Genomic DNA, 22,674 nt, shown 5'->3' on the forward strand with positions numbered 1-22,674 from the left:
TACAGTTGAACCTCTGTGATGTCAACTCAAGATTACATTGTAAGTGGTCTTGTCCATGGATGGTCAATAGGTCAAAAATATGGTAGAACATATTTGTCTGGATAGAAATGGTCATCTCGAAGGAGGTGGTCTTCCATTGGAAGGGGTTAAGTGTACCGATAAATATGAACGATCCCTTTAAATATATTGTCCCAGTTACATTGTATCTGCATTGTATCTCATCTCATTCCATGCCAGTTACATTGTGAAATCTCAGGACTGAGGTAGCAGATACTTAAGAAAAAGCTTCACGTCGGTCCCATCTCATCTCTGAAGGGTTAGGCCGTCGCATCGCTCTTCTGATCCCTCCCTGCCCTGAGCACACACATCAACTAATAGGGAAATGCAGATCCTTTTGATACGTTTTGCTGTTGATGACGAGGCGCGGCCGATCATACAGATGGTGCAGGAGATTAGGCAGAAAGCCTCAGCTATTTGTAAGTACAAGTAATCCGAGGCCATTAGACCAGGGCTGAAAGCTTTATAATGACGCTCCGTGCGTAATAACTGTGATATATAATACCGGATATGTAGTGTATGAGTATAGGCCGCTGTGTGTCACCTCCCCGACATAGGCACAAAACCTGAACTTATACTATGAAATAAACTATATGTCTAACCTTGATAATGGGACGGCTCTTTTTTTCACATATTTTGCAATGAACACCCAACCCTCCAACAATCAGATGTTAGAAGCAGGTCAAATGTCCTGCTGTTAGTTTAGTCCCATTCAAGTCTAAGCTGCTGAGTTGTAATACTAAGCACAGCCACTATAGCAAGGGTGGTGCTGTGCTCGGTAGACTTAGACAAAGCTACAACTTGTGTCTAAACACTGCAGTTTCCCCAATCATGGAGGGTGCCACGTGTCAGATACCCACCCCCTCAGACTATGACAGCGCTACAACACTTGCCTGAACACTGCGGAGGAAGGTCTCTTGGCATACCCACCCATACCTACCAGTATGCTTTCGGAGGACCCGGAGGAAACCCACGCAAACACGGAGAAAACATACAAACTCTTTGCAGGTGTTCACCTGGGTGGGATTTGAACCCAGGAGCCAAGCGCTGCAAGGCTGTATTGCTAACCACTAAGCCACCGTGCTGCAAGGCTGTAATGCAAACAAATGAGCCACCGTGCTGCAAGGCTATAATGCTAACCACTGAGCCACCATGCAGCAAGGCTGTAATACTAACCACTGAGCCACCGTGCTGCAAGCCTGTAGTGCTAACCACTGAGCCACCATGCTGCAAGGCTGTAGTGCTAAACAGTGAGCCACTGCACTGCAAGGCTGTAATGCTAACTACTGAGCCACTGTGCCGCCGGTGAATGAGCACTTTCTTTATATGTAAGTCTCAGTGAGACGTGTGTACTAGAACAATGAACATTGGGTGTTGACCAATGAAATTAGAGGTCTGTCCATATATTAACGTATATTTAGTTTGTTCTGAACTTTCCTCAGATAGATCATGAAGATCTTAACTGAAGGAATATTATATTTGTAGTTAATATACTCACATACTCATGTGCTTCCTATTCCTCAGCCAATCACTTGTTGTTTTGGTGACTCCGCCTCAACCAGTGATTGGCTGAAAAGTCATTTCCTGTGTGTCAGGAGGAACCAGGAAGTAATAAAAGGGGTTGAACCAAGGAAACCAAACCCATACATGGAAACTTTGTATCCATATAAAATCCGGTGAGGTAGGGGTTAAGCTGAGTCTAAGTGTAAATGTAACTAAACGCGGTCACTGGGAATGACTTATGGATTCCTGGTTTTGTTTTTACGCGGGTGTTTAACGTGCGGCAGTTTGACTGTTTAGTTGGGTAATTAACATTATACATTAAGGACTTTGTCTCGTCCTATGACTCCTGGAGATGTATGACTGGTCCGGTCCGGGGAGATTTGGATCAGCATTTCCAGGTCTTTGTGTAGAGACGTTACAGGACAGAATCGGAGGGGATGTTAGGCTGCTGATCACGCTCCGCGCCAGAACCTTCCCGGAATGTAAATCTCAAAACAAAGAAAGGCATCGAGTGGCGGGGAGGACCCTGAATACACCCCGGGGACCGGCTGCTAGAACTCTCTCAATATTCATTCTGCAAAGACTTAAGAAAAGTTCACTTGGTGACAGATAACTCTGCTAATTGAGGCAAAAGAACTGCAGAAATACATCATGAGGCATAATTGGAGTTATACTTATGGATTTAGGGACAATATTTATTATATAATATAATTATAGTAGTTATATTCTTGTACATAGGGGCAGTATTATAGTAGTTATATTCCTGTACATAGGGGGCAGTATTATAGTAGTTATATTCCTGTACATAGGGGGCAGTATGATAGTAGTTATATTCCTGTACATAGGGGGCAGTATTATAGTAGTTATATTCCTGTACATAGGGGGCAGTATTATAGTAGTTATATTCCCGTACATATCGGGCAGTATTATAGTAATTATATTCTTGTACATAGGGAGCAGTGTTATAGTAGTTATATTCTTGTACATAGGGGGCAGTATTATAGTAGTTATATTCTTGTACATAGGGGGCAGTATTATAGTAGTTATATTCTTGTACATAGGAGGCAGTATTATAGTAGTTATATTCCTGTACATAGGGGGCAGTATTATAGTAGTTATATCCCTGTACATAGGGGGCAGTATTATAGTAGTTATATTCCTGTACATAGGGGGCAGTATTATAGTAGTTATATTCCTGTACATAGGAGGCAGTATTATAGTAGTTATATTCCTGTACATAGGGGGCAGTATTATAGTAGTTATATTCCTGTACATAGGGGGCAGTATTATAGTAGTTATATTCCTGTACATAGGGGGCAGTATTATAGTAGTTATATTCCTGTACATAGGGGGCAGTATGATAGTAGTTAAATTCCTGTACATAGGGGGCAGTATTATAGTAGTTATATTCCTGTACATAGGGGGCAGTATTATAGTAGTTATATTCCCGTACATATCGGGCAGTATTATAGTAATTATATTCTTGTACATAGGGAGCAGTGTTATAGTAGTTATATTCTTGTACATAGGGGGCAGTATTATAGTAGTTATATTCTTGTACATAGGGGGCAGTATTATAGTAGTTATATTCTTGTACATAGGAGGCAGTATTATAGTAGTTATATTCTTGTATATAGGGAGCAGTATTATAGTAGTTATATTCCTGTACTTAGGGGGCAGTATTATAGTAGTTATATACTTGTACATAGGGGGCAGTATTATAGTAGTTATATTCCTGTATATAGGGGGCAGTATTATAGTAGTTATATTCTTGTACATAGGGGGCAGTATTATAGTAGTTATATTCCTGTACATAGGGGGGAGTATTATAGTAGTTATATTCTTGTATATAGGGAGCAGTATTATAGTAGTTATATTCCTGTATATAGGGGGCGGTTTATAGTAGTTATATTCTTGTACATAGGGGGCAGTATTATAGTAGTTATATTCTTGTACATAGGGGGGAGTATTATAGTAGTTATATTCTTGTACATAGGGGGGAGTATTATAGTAGTTATATTCTTGTACATAGGAGGCAGTATTATAGTAGTTATATTCTTGTACATAGGGGGCAGTATTATAGTAGTTATATTCTTGTACATAGGAGCAGTATTATAGTAGATATATTCCTGTACATAGGGGGGAGTATTATAGTAGTTATATTCTTGTACATAGGGGGGAGTATTATAGTAGTTATATTCTTGTACATAGGGGGGAGTATTATAGTAGTTATATTCTTGTACATAGGGGGGAGTATTATAGTAGTTATATTCTTGTACATAGGAGGCAATATTATAGTAGTTATATTCTTGTACATAGGGGCAGTATTATAGTAGTTATATTCTTGTACATAGGGGGCAGTATTATAGTAGTTATATTCTTGTACATGGGGGGCAGTATTATAGTAGTTATATTCCTGTACATAGGGGGCAGTATTATAGTAGTTATATTCTTGTACATAGGGGGCAGTATTATAGTAGTTATATTCTTGTACATAGGGGGCAGTATTATAGTAGTTATATTCTTGTACATAGGGGGCAGTATTATAGTAGTTATATTCCTGTACATAGGGGGCAGTATTATAGTAGTTATATTCCCGTACATAGGGGCAGTATTATAGTAGTTATATTCCTGTACATAGGGGGCAGTATTATAGTAGTTATATTCTTGTACATAGGGGGCAGTATTATAGTAGTTATATTCCTGTACATAGGGGGCAGTATTATAGTAGTTATATTCCTGTACATAGGGGGCAGTATGATAGTAGTTATATTCCTGTACATAGGGGGCAGTATTATAGTAGTTATATTCTTGTACATAGGAGGCAGTATTATAGTAGTTATATTCTTGTATATAGGGAGCAGTATTATAGTAGTTATATTCCTGTACTTAGGGGGCAGTATTGTAGTAGTTATATACTTGTACATAGGGGGTAGTATTATAGTAGTTATATTCCTGTATATAGGGGGCAGTATTATAGTAGTTATATTCTTGTACATAGGGGGCAGTATTATAGTAGTTATATTCCTGTACATAGGGGGGAGTATTATAGTAGTTATATTCTTGTATATAGGGAGCAGTATTATAGTAGTTATATTCCTGTATATAGGGGGCGGTTTATAGTAGTTATATTCTTGTACATAGGGGGCAGTATTATAGTAGTTATATTCTTGTACATAGGGGGGAGTATTATAGTAGTTATATTCTTGTACATAGGGGGGAGTATTATAGTAGTTATATTCTTGTACATAGGAGGCAGTATTATAGTAGTTATATTCTTGTACATAGGGGGCAGTATTATAGTAGTTATATTCTTGTACATAGGAGCAGTTTTATAGTAGATATATTCCTGTACATAGGGGGGAGTATTATAGTAGTTATATTCTTGTACATAGGGGGGAGTATTATAGTAGTTATATTCTTGTACATAGGGGGGAGTATTATAGTAGTTATATTCGTGTACATAGGGGGGAGTATTATAGTAGTTATATTCTTGTACATAGGAGGCAGTATTATAGTAGTTATATTCTTGTACATAGGGGCAGTATTATAGTAGTTATATTCTTGTACATAGGGGGCAGTATTATAGTAGTTATATTCTTGTACATGGGGGGCAGTATTATAGTAGTTATATTCCTGTACATAGGGGGCAGTATTATAGTAGTTATATTCTTGTACATAGGGGGCAGTATTATAGTAGTTATATTCTTGTACATAGGGGGCAGTATTATAGTAGTTATATTCTTGTACATAGGGGGCAGTATTATAGTAGTTATATTCCTGTACATAGGGGGCAGTATTATAGTAGTTATATTCCCGTACATAGGGGCAGTATTATAGTAGTTATATTCCTGTACATAGGGGGCAGTATTATAGTAGTTATATTCTTGTACATAGGGGGCAGTATTATAGTAGTTATATTCCTGTACATAGGGGGCAGTATTATAGTAGTTATATTCCTGTACATAGGGGGCAGTATGATAGTAGTTATATTCCTGTACATAGGGGGCAGTATTATAGTAGTTATATTCTTGTACATAGGAGGCAGTATTATAGTAGTTATATTCTTGTATATAGGGAGCAGTATTATAGTAGTTATATTCCTGTACTTAGGGGGCAGTATTATAGTAGTTATATACTTGTACATAGGGGGTAGTATTATAGTAGTTATATTCCTGTATATAGGGGGCAGTATTATAGTAGTTATATTCTTGTACATAGGGGGCAGTATTATAGTAGTTATATTCCTGTACATAGGGGGGAGTATTATAGTAGTTATATTCTTGTATATAGGGAGCAGTATTATAGTAGTTATATTCCTGTATATAGGGGGCGGTTTATAGTAGTTATATTCTTGTACATAGGGGGCAGTATTATAGTAGTTACATTCTTGTACATAGGGGGGAGTATTATAGTAGTTATATTCTTGTACATAGCAGGGAGTATTATAGTAGTTATATTCTTGTACATAGGAGGCAGTATTATAGTAGTTATATTCTTTTACATAGGGGGCAGTATTATAGTAGTTATATTCTTGTACATAGGAGCAGTATTATAGTAGATATATTCCTGTACATAGGGGGGAGTATTATAGTAGTTATATTCTTGTACATAGGGGGGAGTATTATAGTAGTTATATTCTTGTACATAGGGGGGAGTATTATAGTAGTTATATTCTTGTACATAGGGGGGAGTATTATAGTAGTTATATTCTTGTACATAGGAGGCAGTATTATAGTAGTTATATTCTTGTACATAGGGGCAGTATTATAGTAGTTATATTCTTGTACATAGGGGGCAGTATTATAGTAGTTATATTCTTGTACATGGGGGGCAGTATTATAGTAGTTATATTCCTGTACATAGGGGGCAGTATTATAGTAGTTATATTCTTGTACATAGGGGGCAGTATTATAGTAGTTATATTCTTGTACATAGGGGGCAGTATTATAGTAGTTATATTCTTGTACATAGGGGGCAGTATTATAGTAGTTATATTCCTGTACATAGGGGGCAGTATTATAGTAGTTATATTCCCGTACATAGGGGCAGTATTATAGTAGTTATATTCCTGTACATAGGGGGCAGTATTATAGTAGTTATATTCTTGTACATAGGGGGCAGTATTATAGTAGTTATATTCCTGTACAAAGGGGGGCAGTATTATAGTAGTTATATTCCTGTACATAGGGGGCAGTATGATAGTAGTTATATTCCTGTACATAGGGGGCAGTATTATAGTAGTTATATTCTTGTACATAGGAGGCAGTATTATAGTAGTTATATTCTTGTATATAGGGAGCAGTATTATAGTAGTTATATTCCTGTACTTAGGGGGCAGTATTATAGTAGTTATATACTTGTACATAGGGGGTAGTATTATAGTAGTTATATTCCTGTATATAGGGGGCAGTATTATAGTAGTTATATTCTTGTACATAGGGGGCAGTATTATAGTAGTTATATTCCTGTACATAGGGGGGAGTATTATAGTAGTTATATTCTTGTATATAGGGAGCAGTATTATAGTAGTTATATTCCTGTATATAGGGGGCGGTTTATAGTAGTTATATTCTTGTACATAGGGGGCAGTATTATAGTAGTTATATTCTTGTACATAGGGGGGAGTATTATAGTAGTTATATTCTTGTACATAGGGGGGAGTATTATAGTAGTTATATTCTTGTACATAGGAGGCAGTATTATAGTAGTTATATTCTTGTACATAGGGGGCAGTATTATAGTAGTTATATTCTTGTACATAGGAGCAGTATTATAGTAGATATATTCCTGTACATAGGGGGGAGTATTATAGTAGTTATATTCTTGTACATAGGGGGGAGTATTATAGTAGTTATATTCTTGTACATAGGGGGCAGTATTATAGTAGTTATATTCTTGTACATAGGGGGCAGTATTATAGTAGTTATATTCTTGTACATAGGGGGCAGTATTATAGTAGTTATATTCCTGTACATAGGGGGCAGTATTATAGTAGTTATATTCCCGTACATAGGGGCAGTATTATAGTAGTTATATTCCTGTACATAGGGGGCAGTATTATAGTAGTTATATTCTTGTACATAGGGGGCAGTATTATAGTAGTTATATTCCTGTACATAGGGGGCAGTATTATAGTAGTTATATTCCTGTACATAGGGGCAGTATTATAGTAGTTATATTCCTGTACATAGGGGGCAGTATTATAGTTGTTATATTCTTGTACATAGGGGGCAGTATTATAGTAGTTATATTCCTGAACATAGGGGACAGTATTATAGTAGTTATATTCCTGTACATAGGGGGCAGTATTATAGTAGTTATATTCCTGTACATAGGGGGCAGTGTTATAGTAGTTATATTCCTGTACATAGGGGGCAGTATTATAGTAGTTATATTCTTGTACATAGGGGGCAGTATTATAGTAGTTATATTCTTGTACATTGGGGGCAGTATTATAGTAGTTATATTCTTGTACATAGGGGGCAGTATTATAGTAGTTATATTCTTGTACATAAGGGGCAGTATTATAGTATTTATATTCCTGTACATAGGGGGCAATATTATAGTAGTTATATTCTTGTACATAGGGGGCAGTATTATAGTAGTTATATTCTTGTACATAGGGGGCAGTATTATAGTAGTTATATGCTTGTACATTGGGGGCAGTATTATAGTAGTTATATTCTTGTACATAGGGGGCAGTATTATAGTAGTTATATTCCTGTACATAGAGGGCAGTATTATAGTAGTGATATTCTTGTACATAGGGGCAGTATTATAGTAGTTATATTCTTGTACATAGGGGGCAGTATTATAGTAGTTATATGCTTGTACATTGGGGGCAGTATTATAGTAGTTATATTCTTGTACATAGGGGGCAGTATTATAGTAGCTATATTCTTGTACATAGAGGGCAGTATTATAGTAGTTATATTCTTGTACATAGGGGGCAGTATTATAGTAGTTATATTCTTGTACATAGGGGGCAGTATTATAGTAGTTATATGCTTGTACATTGGGGGCAGTATTATAGTAGTTATATTCTTGTACATAGGGGGCAGTATTATAGTAGCTATATTCTTGTACATAGAGGGCAGTATTATAGTAGTTATATTCTTGTACATAGGGGGCAGTATTATAGTAGTTATATTCTTGTACATAGGGGGCAGTATTATAGTAGTTATATTCCTGTACATAGGGGCAGTATTATAGTAGTTATATTCTTGTACATAGGGGGCAGTATTATAGTAGTTATTGAAGGGAAAAAAGAAAAGAAAAATAATGGTATCGGCTCACCCCAATGTAGCAGCAGCTTGTGTTCGACGTGAAATCAGGCCAGGTGCACGGAATATTCCCACTCACTGGTCCGGCAGTCCACAGTGATATACTTCATGGTGAAAGGAAAACGGAGGAGAAAAGGATCGGGAATCCGGCAACCATACAAGAATGTCCAAGGGTAAAACGACTTCTTAAAAAAGTATTCCAAAAAGGTTTATTTCAACAAAGTTAAAAACATCACTAGCCCACATGCTAGGGTATGGACACAGAGGCAGGCAGACAAAAGAAACACAGCACAGTGTGCTGTGTTTCTTTTGTCTGCCTGCCTCTGTGTCCATACCCTAGCATGTGGGCTAGTGATGTTTTTAACTTTGTTGAAATAAACCTTTTTGGAATACTTTTTTAAGAAGTCGTTTTACCCTTGGACATTCTTGTATGGTTGCCGGATTCCCGATCCTTTTCTCCTCCGTTTTCCTTTCACCATTATAGTAGTTATGTTCTTGTACATAGGGGGCAGTATTATAGTAGTTATATTCTTGTACATAGGGGGCAGTATTATAGTAGTTATATTCTTGTACATAGGGGCAGTATTATAGTAGTTATATTCTTGTACATAGGGGGCAGTATTATAGTAGTTATATTCTTGTACATAGGGGGCAGTATTATAGTAGTTATATTCCTGTACATAGGGGGCAGTATTATAGTAGTTATATTCTTGTACATAGGGGGCAGTATTATAGTAAGTAAGTGCTGAGTTTCTTCATATTGCCACCACGGGGTAAAGTAATGCATTACACATTGTTCATTTTCTTGTATGAGGAGTTCTGCCACCAGAACATAAGACCTTTATGAACTAGAATTTCTTAAGTGGTTTTATCAAATTGGGTTTCTAGCCTGCACAACCCCATTAAGGACCGTGGAAATGTTGAGAGTGTTTCTTCTACAATAAACTGTACTCCACCGGTGCTTTAGCCTTTTATTGATTGCACTGGACACAAGACACAGCAGCCACATGGAGCAGAATCCTCCCGGTACACCAGGCCACCCCGATCCTTGGATACTGCATCTCTTGTAGGTCCTTTCACAACGACAGAGGCCAAATGTACAGAGACACAGCTGCCTTCAACTAAGCCCAACAGCGATGGAGACTATTAATAGACGGCTAAACCTCGCACTAAAGCTAAATATTCAAGTGATTATTATTTAAAGAGAAATGTTTAAGATAGCGTGAAGATCAAAGCCTCATCTTCAGGGGGAAGAAGCTTTTCAGGTCAAGTGATTCCCTTTGTTCTGCCCGGGCCATTCCAACCCTCTCCTCCCGTGTCTTCTCTTAATACTTCCAGCTGGTCATTAGCTGTCAGGAAATGCTTTCGCCTTTAGCCATTGCTACCTGAATAATCAATCCGTCCCCATCATTGCCACCGCAGATAGAAGGCTGAGTCTGATGTTTGATGGATGGGTTATTTAAATGCCATACTGCAGTCTTGGCAGGATCGGGGATGGTTCTCGTTGAGAGACAGTAATGCAGATGGTCTATTGAGTCTACGATTAGGACTTTCCAGAGGATTCACTGCAAACAATTTTAATGAGATTACACCATTTATACTGATGTCATAGGGAAAGAACATTTATTCGTGGATATTGCCAACCGCGTGGTTACATCGCGAGGGCGGGGAAGTAACTCAAGAAGGTCATGATCAAACGTAAGAGATCGAAGGTCTCTCTATAATTGTAGGATTGTATTGTTAACTTGAAATCTGAAGGGATCGGTGTAGATGACCACATCGTATCTGAACACTTGGACACCATGGGGGGGGGGGGGTATTTCTCAGGGTATTTGGCAGTTTCGTAGAAGACCTGAAATAATTTCAATTCCTATCTTATTTATAGCACTTGGGATTTTTCCCCCCTTTTCGACACCTCCACGCCAGGGGAGCATGGACGGGTGTAAAGGGGTTGTGGCAGGCCAGGGAGTGGGTGTGGCTGTCAGGGAGTGGAGCTGGAGCCGACATCCCCACTGAAGCTAGTCCCCACTGGAGCCGATATCGTATGATGCAAGGTCGAGACTGGTATAGACATAAACACTACTCAGGCCCCGCCGGATACATCAGGAGGATGTATATAATAATGGACCCCAAAAGTATCGGAATGTAGGTAAATGAGGGAATGATGGAGAATCGGGGCATAGTTCATGGTCTCTTTGAGGGAATGTAACTCATCTTTTATTTTGGAAAATTCTTCTTCTATGTTTAGCTTTTTCTTTTTCTATGATAATCATAGTAACATAAGGTTCCATAAAAACCCAAATCTGTGAAATCCAACCTATAATCCTACAATATTAATCCAAAGTATGGCTCAAAAACTAGGATGAAGCCCATTGGTCAATAGTGGGAAAAAAAATCCCTCCCAACTCCAAATATGGCGGTAACAATAAATCCTTAGAGGATGTCCCAAAACACCCAAAACATGGACCAAGCTCCCATTACATGGGGGTCTAGATCGGAAGTTTACTTAGTTTATACAGTTGAAAAAAGACACATGTCTATCAAGTTCAACCAAGGAAGGGTAGGGATTGGATGAGGAAGGGATTTACGGGAAACAATTCTATATAACATAACCATCAATGTTAGTAAAAAGGCATCTAGACCCTTCTTGAAGCTCTCTGCTGTCCCTGCTGTGACCAGCACCTGAGCTCTCTGCTGTCCCTGCTGTGACCAGCGCCTGAGGCAGGCTATTCCACAGATACTTAGGAAAAAACTAATCTCAATCTCCTCTTTTTAAATAATTAAAAAAAAAAACTTTTTAGGCCAATTAAGGTTAAATACAAAAAATACAAGTTTGTTTATATTATAGACTTCTTATTTTTTTTTATTAATCTTTTTCTTTATTTTTTTTTGTGCATTTAATTTGCAGGAAGTGAACATCCAGAGAACTATAGACGAAGTTTGATTCAACCGGACATTTAATTAAAAAGAAGCAAAAAAAATTAAAATACAAAAAATATATAAATATTACTGCACTCCATCCGTCCTGCCATCTGAGGAATCGAAAAATACTCAAAATTAGAATCTCAGGCAAAACATGGAAAATCCATCGCAGGGCAAATTTCATTTATTTATCTCCCCTCAGGCTCCGGAATCACGAGGCGCTTTGTATCCACAGATCCCGGAAAAGTTACATTCTGTGCTCTGTAATCTGCTGTTTGTTACCTACAGGACGGTTTTAGGAATGTTTTCCCGTATTAAAATGGTTACATGTAGCAATTGACAAATACATGAAGACATTTAATTACAGTTAAAAAAAAACTAAAAGTTTTTAACAAATAATTTAACCCTTATAAAAATATATTATGTAAAAAGTACAAATATACAGGACAGTGAATTGGTAAGAGAGTTAACAAAGATGTAGAATGAGGTCGGTCCATTACAGGGGTCGTCCACTTTCAGCAAATAATTGATATTGTTTTTGTAGAGAAAAGTTCTACAAGTTCTCAATATACTTTCTGTATCAATTCCTCACAGTTTTCTAGATCTCTGCTCGACATCATTCTATAGGAAGCTTCAGTGTTTACTTCCTGTGGGTAATAAGTGGCCCCGGTCATGTGATGTTACATAGATGCACAGCTCTTTATATCCCTGGTAAGTGATATAAAGAGCCGTGCACCTGTGTGACATCACATGAGCAGAGATATAATGGGCCACACATCTGTTTGACATCACATCACCAGGAATATAATAATGAGCCGTGCACCTGTGTGACATCACATGACCAGGAATATAACGAACCGTGCACCTGTGTGACATCACATAACCAGGGATATAATGAGCCGTGCACCTGTGTGACATCACATGACCAAGGATATAACGAGCCGTGCACTTGTGTGACATCACATGACCAGGAATATAATGAACCGTGCACCTGTGTGACATCACATAACCAGGGATATAATGAGCCGTGCACCTGTGTGACATCACATGACCAGGGAGATAATGAGCCGTGCACCTGTGTGACATCACATGGCCAAGAATATACAATGAGCCATGCACTTGTGTGACATCACATGACCAGGGATATAATGTACCGTGCACCTGTGTGACATCACATGGCCAAGAATATACAATGTGCCATGCACTTGTGTGACATCACATGACCAGGGATATAATGAGCCGCGCACCTGTGTGACATCAACTGTCCAGGGATATAAAGAGTCGTGTACCTGTGTAACATCACATAACGGGGATATAATGAGCCATGCACCTGTGTGACATTCCATGACCGGGGATGTATAGAGTCATGCACCTGTGTGACATCACATGACCAGGGATATAACGAGCCGTGCACCTGTGTGACATCACATGACCAGGGATATAACGAGTCGTGCACCTGTGTGACATCACATGACCAGGGATGTAACAAGCCGTGCACCTGTGTGACATCACATGACCAGGGATATAACGAGCCGTGCACCTGTGTGACATCACATGACCATGGATGTAACAAGCCGTGCACCTGTGTGACATCACATGACTACCCATGTAACATCCACTGGAAGTAAACAATAAAGCTTCCTATAGAATGACATTAAGCAGAACATGAGAAAACTGTGAGTAATTGATACTGAAAGTGTACTGTAAAATTGTATAACTTTTCATTGCGCAAAAATAACAATTTGTTGAAAGTGGACGACGCCTTTAAGAGCAAAACAAAAGCGCAACCTGCTGCTTCTCCACGACGATTGCATTTTCCATTTGCTCGACATATTGTCTATCGCAGATGAAAGTCAGATAAAAATAAAGAGCAGGAATCTGCTGGAGCTAAAAACATAAATTCATTTATTAAAAAGACTCTTACAAAGAGGATTACGTAGATTTGAGGACTGTCACTTGTTGGCTGCGTAACTTCTAAAGCCCAGAAAATATGGATTTTTTTTAGATCAGGTATTAAAACCCTTCCATGAGATTTGCCAAGTGCTTATATTTATTTTTTTGCATTATTTTACAAAGCTCCGAGCAGCTGCTTTCATTTAGCTTGTATGGATTTTGTGTATTTAGAGGCAGAATGTTCAGCAATACCCGGCACGGCCTGCTCACTGCTCTCTCTAATGATGAGACTTATCACATAGAGAACATTTCACTAAACTCGTTGCCTCTTTGCTATTTTTTTTAAGTTTTTTTTGTCCTTTAAGGTTTAATTTGCTCTCGAGATTCTATGGGGCACGAAGACTTTGTAGGAAGTCTCTTCTTCTCCCCACTCTTCATATTTTCTCATATTTGACTCTCCGAGGGTGGGAGTGGGGGACCCACACGCATCTCCTTGGTTCTGTGTAGACTCTTTAGAAAATCAAATTATCAGCTCATGTTGGGAAGCCGCCTGGTTAAATTTCAATTACAAGCTGAACAAGTCACAACGCGAGCAGATCTTACACATTCAGGACACACAGGGCGATTAAATATTTTATGGATTTGGAACAAAAGACAATAGTTTTAAAAGAGGAAGCCGTAGATTAAAATTCTAATGTATGTGTCTTTAACTTTGGCTCTGGGAAGCCATCTTTGTTTTTTGTTTTTGTTTTTTGAACTTGGTTTTTAACATTTTTGTATTTGTCACCTGTATCTTTGAGGTCAAACTCCTGGTCACCTAGTTGATTCCAAAAAGTTTTATTATTATCTTTTTAATTCAAGGGATATTCCATGAAGTCCAAAACTATAATGCTACACTGTTTATCAAGAGGACTGCAAAGAGGTGAAGGTCATTTGGCTCTTATTAGGGACAGAAAAAAAATGTCCTTATTCCAAATATGGCAGTCGGGATAAGTATCAAAATCAACCAATCACAGAGGTTCCTACAGGGCATCTAGGCCCCTCCTGGACTTGAACAATGTATCATAACATCATGTGCCAGTTCCATAGACTTATTGCTCTTACAGTAGAGAATCCTGTCTAGGATGATGGTGAAGCCATCTTTCCTCTCGTCATAAATACAGACCTAGGTATAAAATGATATAAAAAGATGATAACACTACCTAATCTATAGTTTTATCATAAAACCATCATTTTCTGGTGAGTAGTGATAGGTTGACCCAACCAACAATGTTTAGGTCCATGTCAACATTGCCCATTTGGGTCCCAGAACCAGGAATTCAGCCAGAAGTTCAGGTACAATCCATCACATAAATCAAGTTCCTACAGGACATCCAAGTCCCAGTTGGACTTGAATAATGGATCACAACATCCTGTGTCAGTAAGTTCCGTAGTCTTATTGCTCTTACAGTAAAGAATCCATGATGATGGTGAAACCATCTTGGCTCTCGTCACTCTGTCATAAGTACAACCTATTCTATAGTTTTAGCATAAAACCATCACTCACTGGTAAGTAGTGATAGGCTGACCCAACCAACAATGTTAAGGTCCATGCGAACATTGCGCAATCAGGAACTCAGCCAGAAGTTCAGGTTCAACCCATCTCCTAAATCAAGCTCCTACAGGGCATCCAGGCTCCTCTTGGAATTGAACAATGAATGACAACATCATGTTGCAGTATGATCCATAGTCTTATTGCTCTTACAGTAGATACTCCTGTCCATGATGAAGGTGAAACCAACTTTCCTCTTGTCACTCTCAGTACAGGTCTAGGTATAAAATGATATTAAAAGATGATAACACAACCTTATCTCCGGTGAGCAGTGACGAGTTGACCCAAACTGCAATGCTCAGGTCCATGTGAACATTGCGGATTCGAGTCCCTGAACCAGAAATTCATCCAAAAGTTCAGGTTCGGCGTTCAAACTCATCCGGAAAAGCTGATTTATGGTCTTCTCAGCCTCCCATCAACCAGCTTTTCACCATGATAGTTGGTGTTCAAGTTCAAGATCCAATATCTGAACCAAACTTTTTGTTCCAGGTTTGGCCAAACCGGAACCCAAATGGATCTGCTTGAACCCGGTTTTAAACTAAATTTTACATTTTAGAATATTTTTTTTAGGAGAACAGTAATTTTAAGGAAAAAATATTGACTAGCTTCCTATACTTCTCAACCTGTTCTACGGGAAAACACAACTTAATATAAGGGTCTTGCATTAAAAAGTTTTCAAAAATGAAACAAATTTTTTTTTTTTAAATGTAAAAATTCTCAGTGCCACGTAAACGGTTAAAGTAAGACAGTCAAAGGTTTTAACATAAGACATTATAATGGAGGGAAACATGACATTTCGGGGCCGGAGATTATAGCATAGCTTATGTAATTGAAGGCTGCGGCACGTCCTCACCTGAGGCGCGCTATAATCTACCATGAGCACACATTCTCACTGTGTCACATTGCCGGGAAATAATCCTACTCTGCATTTGGAGATATGATACTTCTATCTTCCCGGCTACATATTCCACCTTCATCAAAGCTCTGGCCCCTTCGCTGAACATGGAGGAGATATTACAATTATCTCGATGTGCCATTTCCATTTTCTTGTTCACAAGACTCATCCTCTATTGAGACCCATTTTTTATCAATCTGCTTCGGCAATAGACACTTAAATCAAAAAATAGACCTTTTCATTACTTCCATGTTAGAGACAATATATTTACCGTGTGAAACAGGTCGGATCTTACTGGGAAGGAGTCTAGAAGAGGATTATGTTGTGTATTATCCTATTATTGTTTTGTTAGTTTTTCTTTTTTATCATGGAAGTTTTGTGTTGTGTATCGTAATCCCCGGCTTAACCGAAGTCTAGACTTTAGGATTTTAGCCGTATCAATGATGTTATATAGAGACGGATGTATGGCATGGAATGTGTCATATGTACGAGCATGTGTGAGATATTGATTTCGGTCTGCCTAAGTGCAGCACCTAAAAAGTTCTAAAAGCCTCTGTCAACATCAGGGGCGGATACGACTGCCATGGACCTGGGCTGTATGAATATTGTAGCCTCTACAAGTCCTAAGTTTTTATCTACATAGGGTACTCTAATCAAACCTCTGCCTGCTTTCAATCAGCCATTTCAGGACCTTAGGAGGACCTTCATGTTTATTGACAGCAAGAACAGATGTTAGAGGATTTCTTGTGTAAAGGTCCTTGTGAGCATAAAATTTGGTGGGTGGTTTGGGTGGCCATGGACCCCATGGAAGGTTTTGGCCAAAGGCTACCGCCCAAACTGCCTATATTGTATACTGTCAACATCAGGGGCGGATAAGACTGCCATGGACCAGTGCTGTATGAATAATGTAGCCTCTACAAGTCCTAAGTTTACTATCTACATAGGGTACTCTAATCAAACCTCTGCTTGCTTTCAATCAGCCATTTCAGGACCTTAGGATGACCTTCATGTGTATTGACAGCAGGAACAGATGTTAGAAGATTTCTTGTGTGAAGGTCCTTCTGAGCATAAAATTTGGTGGATGGTTTGGGTGGCCATGGACCCCCTAGAAGGTTTTGGCCCCAGGCTACCGCCCAAACAGCCCATATTGTAATCCACTACTGTTAAATATGTCTTCCAAATTGGCAACCCCATGGGGGCAACAATTAGACCTGGTTAGACTGCCCCATAAGAGAGATGAAGGTTCTTCGAGTGAGCTTGCAATAATAGGTCCAGCAGAAGACAACCCTAAGATGAGCCAACTTTGTAGTCAGTTGACAATTTTCAATTTGTCTATTTTATTTATATCGCTGACTTCAGCACATATTTTCGGGGTATAAGCCCAAGAGGAATCACACATAATAATAAATGATCTGGGAGCCATCAGTTGTTGAGTTAATGCTCTATGTGAGAATTTTGGTGCCCATTAACTTAAAATAACTGTTGGTCGAATAAGTTACCAGGTTCTAATCCACCATAAATATACACATGGATTTGCTTTGGGCACGTGTTGGGTATGTCAATAACACTAGGCTTGAGCAGACCCAAACTGCAATGTTCAGTTCTATGCCAAAGATTGCAGGTTAGGGTCTCCGAATCCGGACTTCAGCCAGAACTTCATGTTCTTCATTTGGACTCTCCCAGAAAATCCAATAAACACATCACAGGGTGAGCCCCGTTTTCAAACACCCACCAGTAAGAGTAAACTGCTTATATTTCAGTATATAGTAAGAGCAAATACCCAAACCGAACTTCTGTTCAAAGTTTGGCCAAACTGGGCGAACCTGAACCTGAATGGGTCATCACTAAACAAGACTATTGTGGAGCTAAGGAATTTATCATATTCTGTAACCATCAATATCAGCGGAGAACCTAAAATTTATGATAAGTAATAGTTGTAGGGTGGTGGACATTGAGATTGACATGAAGGTTTTTTAGATCGTAGATGAATGGACGGTTGGTTTCTCTTTACGACGGCTACTTTATGTTATGGTTGTGACCCAAGAAGAAGACAAATCGGCTGGTCCCAAAAATTCAACACTTAACCAGATTAATATGTATCAGTCTCATATTATAGACTGTTATACCACTATTTGATCCTACACTGCAAAGCATGTTACAGGTGGTCCCCTACTTAAGAACACCTGACTTACAGACGACCTCTAGTTACAAACAAACCCCTGGTAATCGATAATTTACTGTACTTTAGCCCTAGACTCCATTGAACAGCTAAAATAGTTATTGAAGGTGTCTTCAATTAAGCTTTATGGTTAATTCTGGCTCTTCCAAAAATCCAAAAATGTTTAAATCGAATTGTCACAGAGACCTAAAAAAAATTTGGTTGGGGATACAATTATAAAATATACAATTCCGACTTACATACAAACTCAGTTTAAGAACAAACCTACACAACCTATCTTGTACATAACCCGGAGACTGCCTCTATTGCCTAGAGCAGTGATGGCGAACCTTTTAGTGGCCGAGTGCCCAAAAAACAGCCAACCAAAAATGAAAGCAGTAACTTATTGCTCCCTGTTCTTCAACAACTTTCAATCATATTGTCCTCCTGAGGACACCAACACAGTAGAAAGATGGAAAATTTTCATCATTTTAGCATCTTTCCAGGGTCCCTCTGTACACAGAGAATTGTGGGGCCAGCAGAAGGTCCTCCAAAGGTAATTCGTCCCTGTCTATACATTCTCCCTCTTCCTACAGTCCCAAGTAGCGAAGTAAGTATCAAAATATGACTGAAAGCAGCATCTTTGCTGCTTGGAACTGGAGGAAGATTCTCTGAGTCCTGTCTGGTGTGCTGGGGCGACGGCCTGGGTGCCCACAAAAAAGGGCTCTGAGTGCCGCCTCTGGCACCCGTGCCATAGGTTCGCCACCACTGGTCTAGAGGTAGCGAAAGGCATTGCAAGAGGAAATTAAAATAAATATTGTTTTACGATTTAGAAGGAGAAGAACCGAACAAGCAACCAAATGGATGTTTAATTGGAAACAATATATAAATCGGTGCAGTAATGGATTTCTGTGTATGTATTGTGTATATGCACATGCAATAAATGGCGTAAATACAATCTACAAAAAACGAGAGGAAAGAAAGGGAAACACTTTGTCTTAATGTTCCGCCTGCAGTAGGGGATCTGCTCGGCAGATAGATGTTCCCATAGAAATGAGTTAAATTACAACTTGAAAACTCCAACATTTCTCCAGCAAGAAGTCGAGAGAAATACTGTACAATTTGCTTCTTTTTATTACTCTAAACAAGAGATAAAAATGGGAAACCATAGGAGGCTAATTAGTGGTCCATAATGCCGCTGTAACCAGTGAAATAATCTTTATTTTCAAATGTCAAATACAGGCAAGAACCTTATAATTAGCTGTAAAGTTTAAGTGTCAATTTATCCAGTCAATATGCACGAGCATCTGACAACCATATCTATCAGCCAGGAGTAATTGTGCCGGGTCCTGCTTTAACCTGTTGCTTTCTGCTGCAGGAAGGAAAAGTTATTAGAAACATTTAGGTTTTAGTAGATTGTACATTGTATCTACTGGATGTGAGGTTAAAGGACGTTGAGCTTTTGTGGGAGCGAAAATGGGAAAGTGATAGGTGCATGTGTCTGCCTCATCACACTGCATGTCACATTTGAGGTCTCAAATAATAAAGCTGCATCACTTTACCATCCCTGATGTGTACAGTCTTCCACCACAATAATAGTGTCACTTATGGGCAGTAACATAACTTCTCCTGTCTCCTATAGTAAGTAAACATTCTCTTACTAACTAGTATAATACCACATTACCATAAACAGAATATGAGGCTATAATACTGCCCCCTATGTACAGGAATATAACTACTATAATACTGCCCCTATGTACAAGAATATAACTACTATAATACTGCCCCCTATGTACAAGAATATAACTACTATAATACTGCCCCCTATGTACAGGAATATAACTACTATAATACTGCCCCCTATGTACAGGAATATAACTACTATAATACTGCCCCCTATGTACAAGAATATAACTACTATAATACTGCCCCCTATGTACAGGAATATAACTACTATAATACTGCTCCCTATGTACAGCAATATAACTACTATAATACTGCCCCCTATGTACAGGAATATAACTACTATAATACTGCCCCCTATGTGCAGGAATATAACTACTATAATACTGCCCCCTATGTACAAGAATATAACTACTATAATACTGTCCCCTATGTACAGGAATATAACTACTATAATACTGCCTCCTATGTACAAGAATATAACTACTATAATACTGCCCCTATGTACAGGAATATAACTACTATAATACTGCCCCCTATGTACAGGAATATAACTACTATAATACTGCCCCCTATGTACAAGAATATAACTACTATAATACTGCCTCCTATGTACAAGAATATAACAACTATAATACTGCCCCCCTATGTACAAGAATATAATTACTATAATACTGCTCCCTATGTACAAGAATATAACTACTATAATACTGCCCCCTATGTACAAGAATATAACTACTATAATACTGCCCCCTATGTACAAGAATATAACTACTATAATACTGCCCCCTATGTACAGGAATATAACTACTATAATACTGCCCCCTATGTACAAGGATATAACTACTATAATACTGCCCCTATGTACAAGAATATAACTACTATAATACTGCCCCCTAGGTACAGGAATATAACTACTATAATACTGCCCCCTATGTACAGGAATATAACTACTATAATACTGCCCCTATGTACAGGAATATAACTACTATAATTTGGAGAAGAAAGGAGAAAAAAGATCGGGAAACCGGCACACATCTGATGGAATCCAAGGGTAGACGTCCATTTAAAATAACGTGGAATATTTATTAGAAAAATACATACATTAAAAGCATATGCTTCCTGCCATGCAGAAGCATGGACACAGCGGCAAGCAGTAGTACACGGAAAAAAGAGGGGGGGGGTAGCAAGGTAACGCGTTTCGGACTCTTCTGGGGGGATATCAGTCCTTAGTCATACCTAGTTTTGCTAAACATCCTCACCTAGGTTAAATAATAAAGGCACAGGTGTGCGAGAGTGGATTTCCGGCATGAAGTAGACACGCCTCCACAAAGGTGGGGGGGAAAGAGAGTTTTAAACGTGTATGACGGCTGTAAGGGAAAATGAATGGCAAGACAGTAAAATTCAGTAAAAATACAGTAGGTCCTGTCTGTAATTTAAACCCTTAGGGTACCGAGTGTCAAGATTAAGGATCCAATAAGCTTCTTTGGAAAGAAGCAATTTTTTCAATCGCCTCCTCTGGAAGGACGTGGGACATGTTCGATGGCAATAACCTGCATGTTAGTGGTGTTCCCAGCATGAGATTCCTTGAAATGTCTGGAGACACCCGAGGAGTTCCGTGTGCTGGAGATGGTTTTGGGGTTAGCCGCTGTCAGGTGCTCACTGATACGATCTTTGAGCTTCCTCATAGTGCATCCAATATATTGTAGTGCACATTTAGTACATTGTATGAGGTAAACTAGGTGAGTGGACTCACAATTCATGTAGGTTTTTATATTATAAGTAGTGTTAGTACTAAATGAGGAAAAACATGTGGTTCTATACATAAATCTGCAAATGTTACAGCGTGAACCACCGCAGCAAAAACTGCCGGTAGTTTGAAGCCATGTGGTGCTATTTTTGTTCAAACTGCTAGAAAAAGTATTAGGGGAAAGGATGTCGCCCAATGTTTTAGCTTTGGTGGAGACAAATGACACTCCCCTCTCCAGGATTTTTGCAAGTGTGGGCTCATGTAGAAGGAGAGGAAGATGTCTCTTTATGATATCAGTAATGTCATAAAAATGAGTACTAAATTCCGAACTGAATGTGAGTGAGGGTCTGTCTGATGTGGTTTGAGTGACAGGTTGTAGATAATCCATGCGTGTTTTTTTGTTGGCTACATACATGGCCCGTTTACATAATTTTTTAGAATAACCCCTGTGTTGGAGCCTAGTAGTTATGGTTTGACATTCTGCTTTGTACTGCGACTCAGTGGAGCAGGCTCTTTTGGCCCGGACATATTCACCTATAGGTAAGTTTTTTATCGTGTGGGGAGCGTGACAACTTTTAGAGTGTAGAAGGGTGTTGCCTGACGTTTTTTTGCGAAAGAGTGAAGTCTGAACCTTTCCTGTTTCATTGTCTCCTACCAATAGAACATCCAAAAAGGAGATTTTATGGCTTTCAAATTCATAAGTGAATTGAAGATTATATGGGTTGTTGTTAATGTACTGCATGAAATCGACGACTGTCTCCTGGTCCGAGGTCCAGACCAGGAGACAGTCGTCTATGTATCTTCCATACCACATGATACAGTTGGAAAATGGGTTGTGGGGAGAAAATAAATAATGTTCCTCCCAAAGGGCCATGTACAGGTTTGCCAGCGAGGGTGAAAAGGCGTGTCTACTTCATGCCGGAAATCCACTCTCGC

General features: G+C 38.8%; 1 protein-coding gene and 1 long non-coding RNA gene across 11 annotated transcripts in view; one reads left to right on the forward strand and one right to left on the reverse strand.

Moving 5' to 3' along the window:
- The window catches only part of CELF4 (CUGBP Elav-like family member 4), an 893,342-nt gene that overhangs the window by 643,876 nt on the left and 226,792 nt on the right, over nucleotides 1–22,674 (reverse strand). The window lies entirely within an intron of this gene.
- On the forward strand, nucleotides 1,663–12,170 carry LOC140134906 (uncharacterized). The gene is made up of 3 exons (XR_011856427.1): nucleotides 1,663–1,738; nucleotides 10,732–10,995; nucleotides 11,755–12,170. It is a non-coding gene; the product is annotated as an uncharacterized lncRNA (long non-coding RNA).

This window comes from Engystomops pustulosus, chromosome 1, assembly GCF_040894005.1.
Source record: "Engystomops pustulosus chromosome 1, aEngPut4.maternal, whole genome shotgun sequence".
NCBI lineage: Eukaryota > Metazoa > Chordata > Amphibia > Anura > Leptodactylidae > Engystomops > Engystomops pustulosus.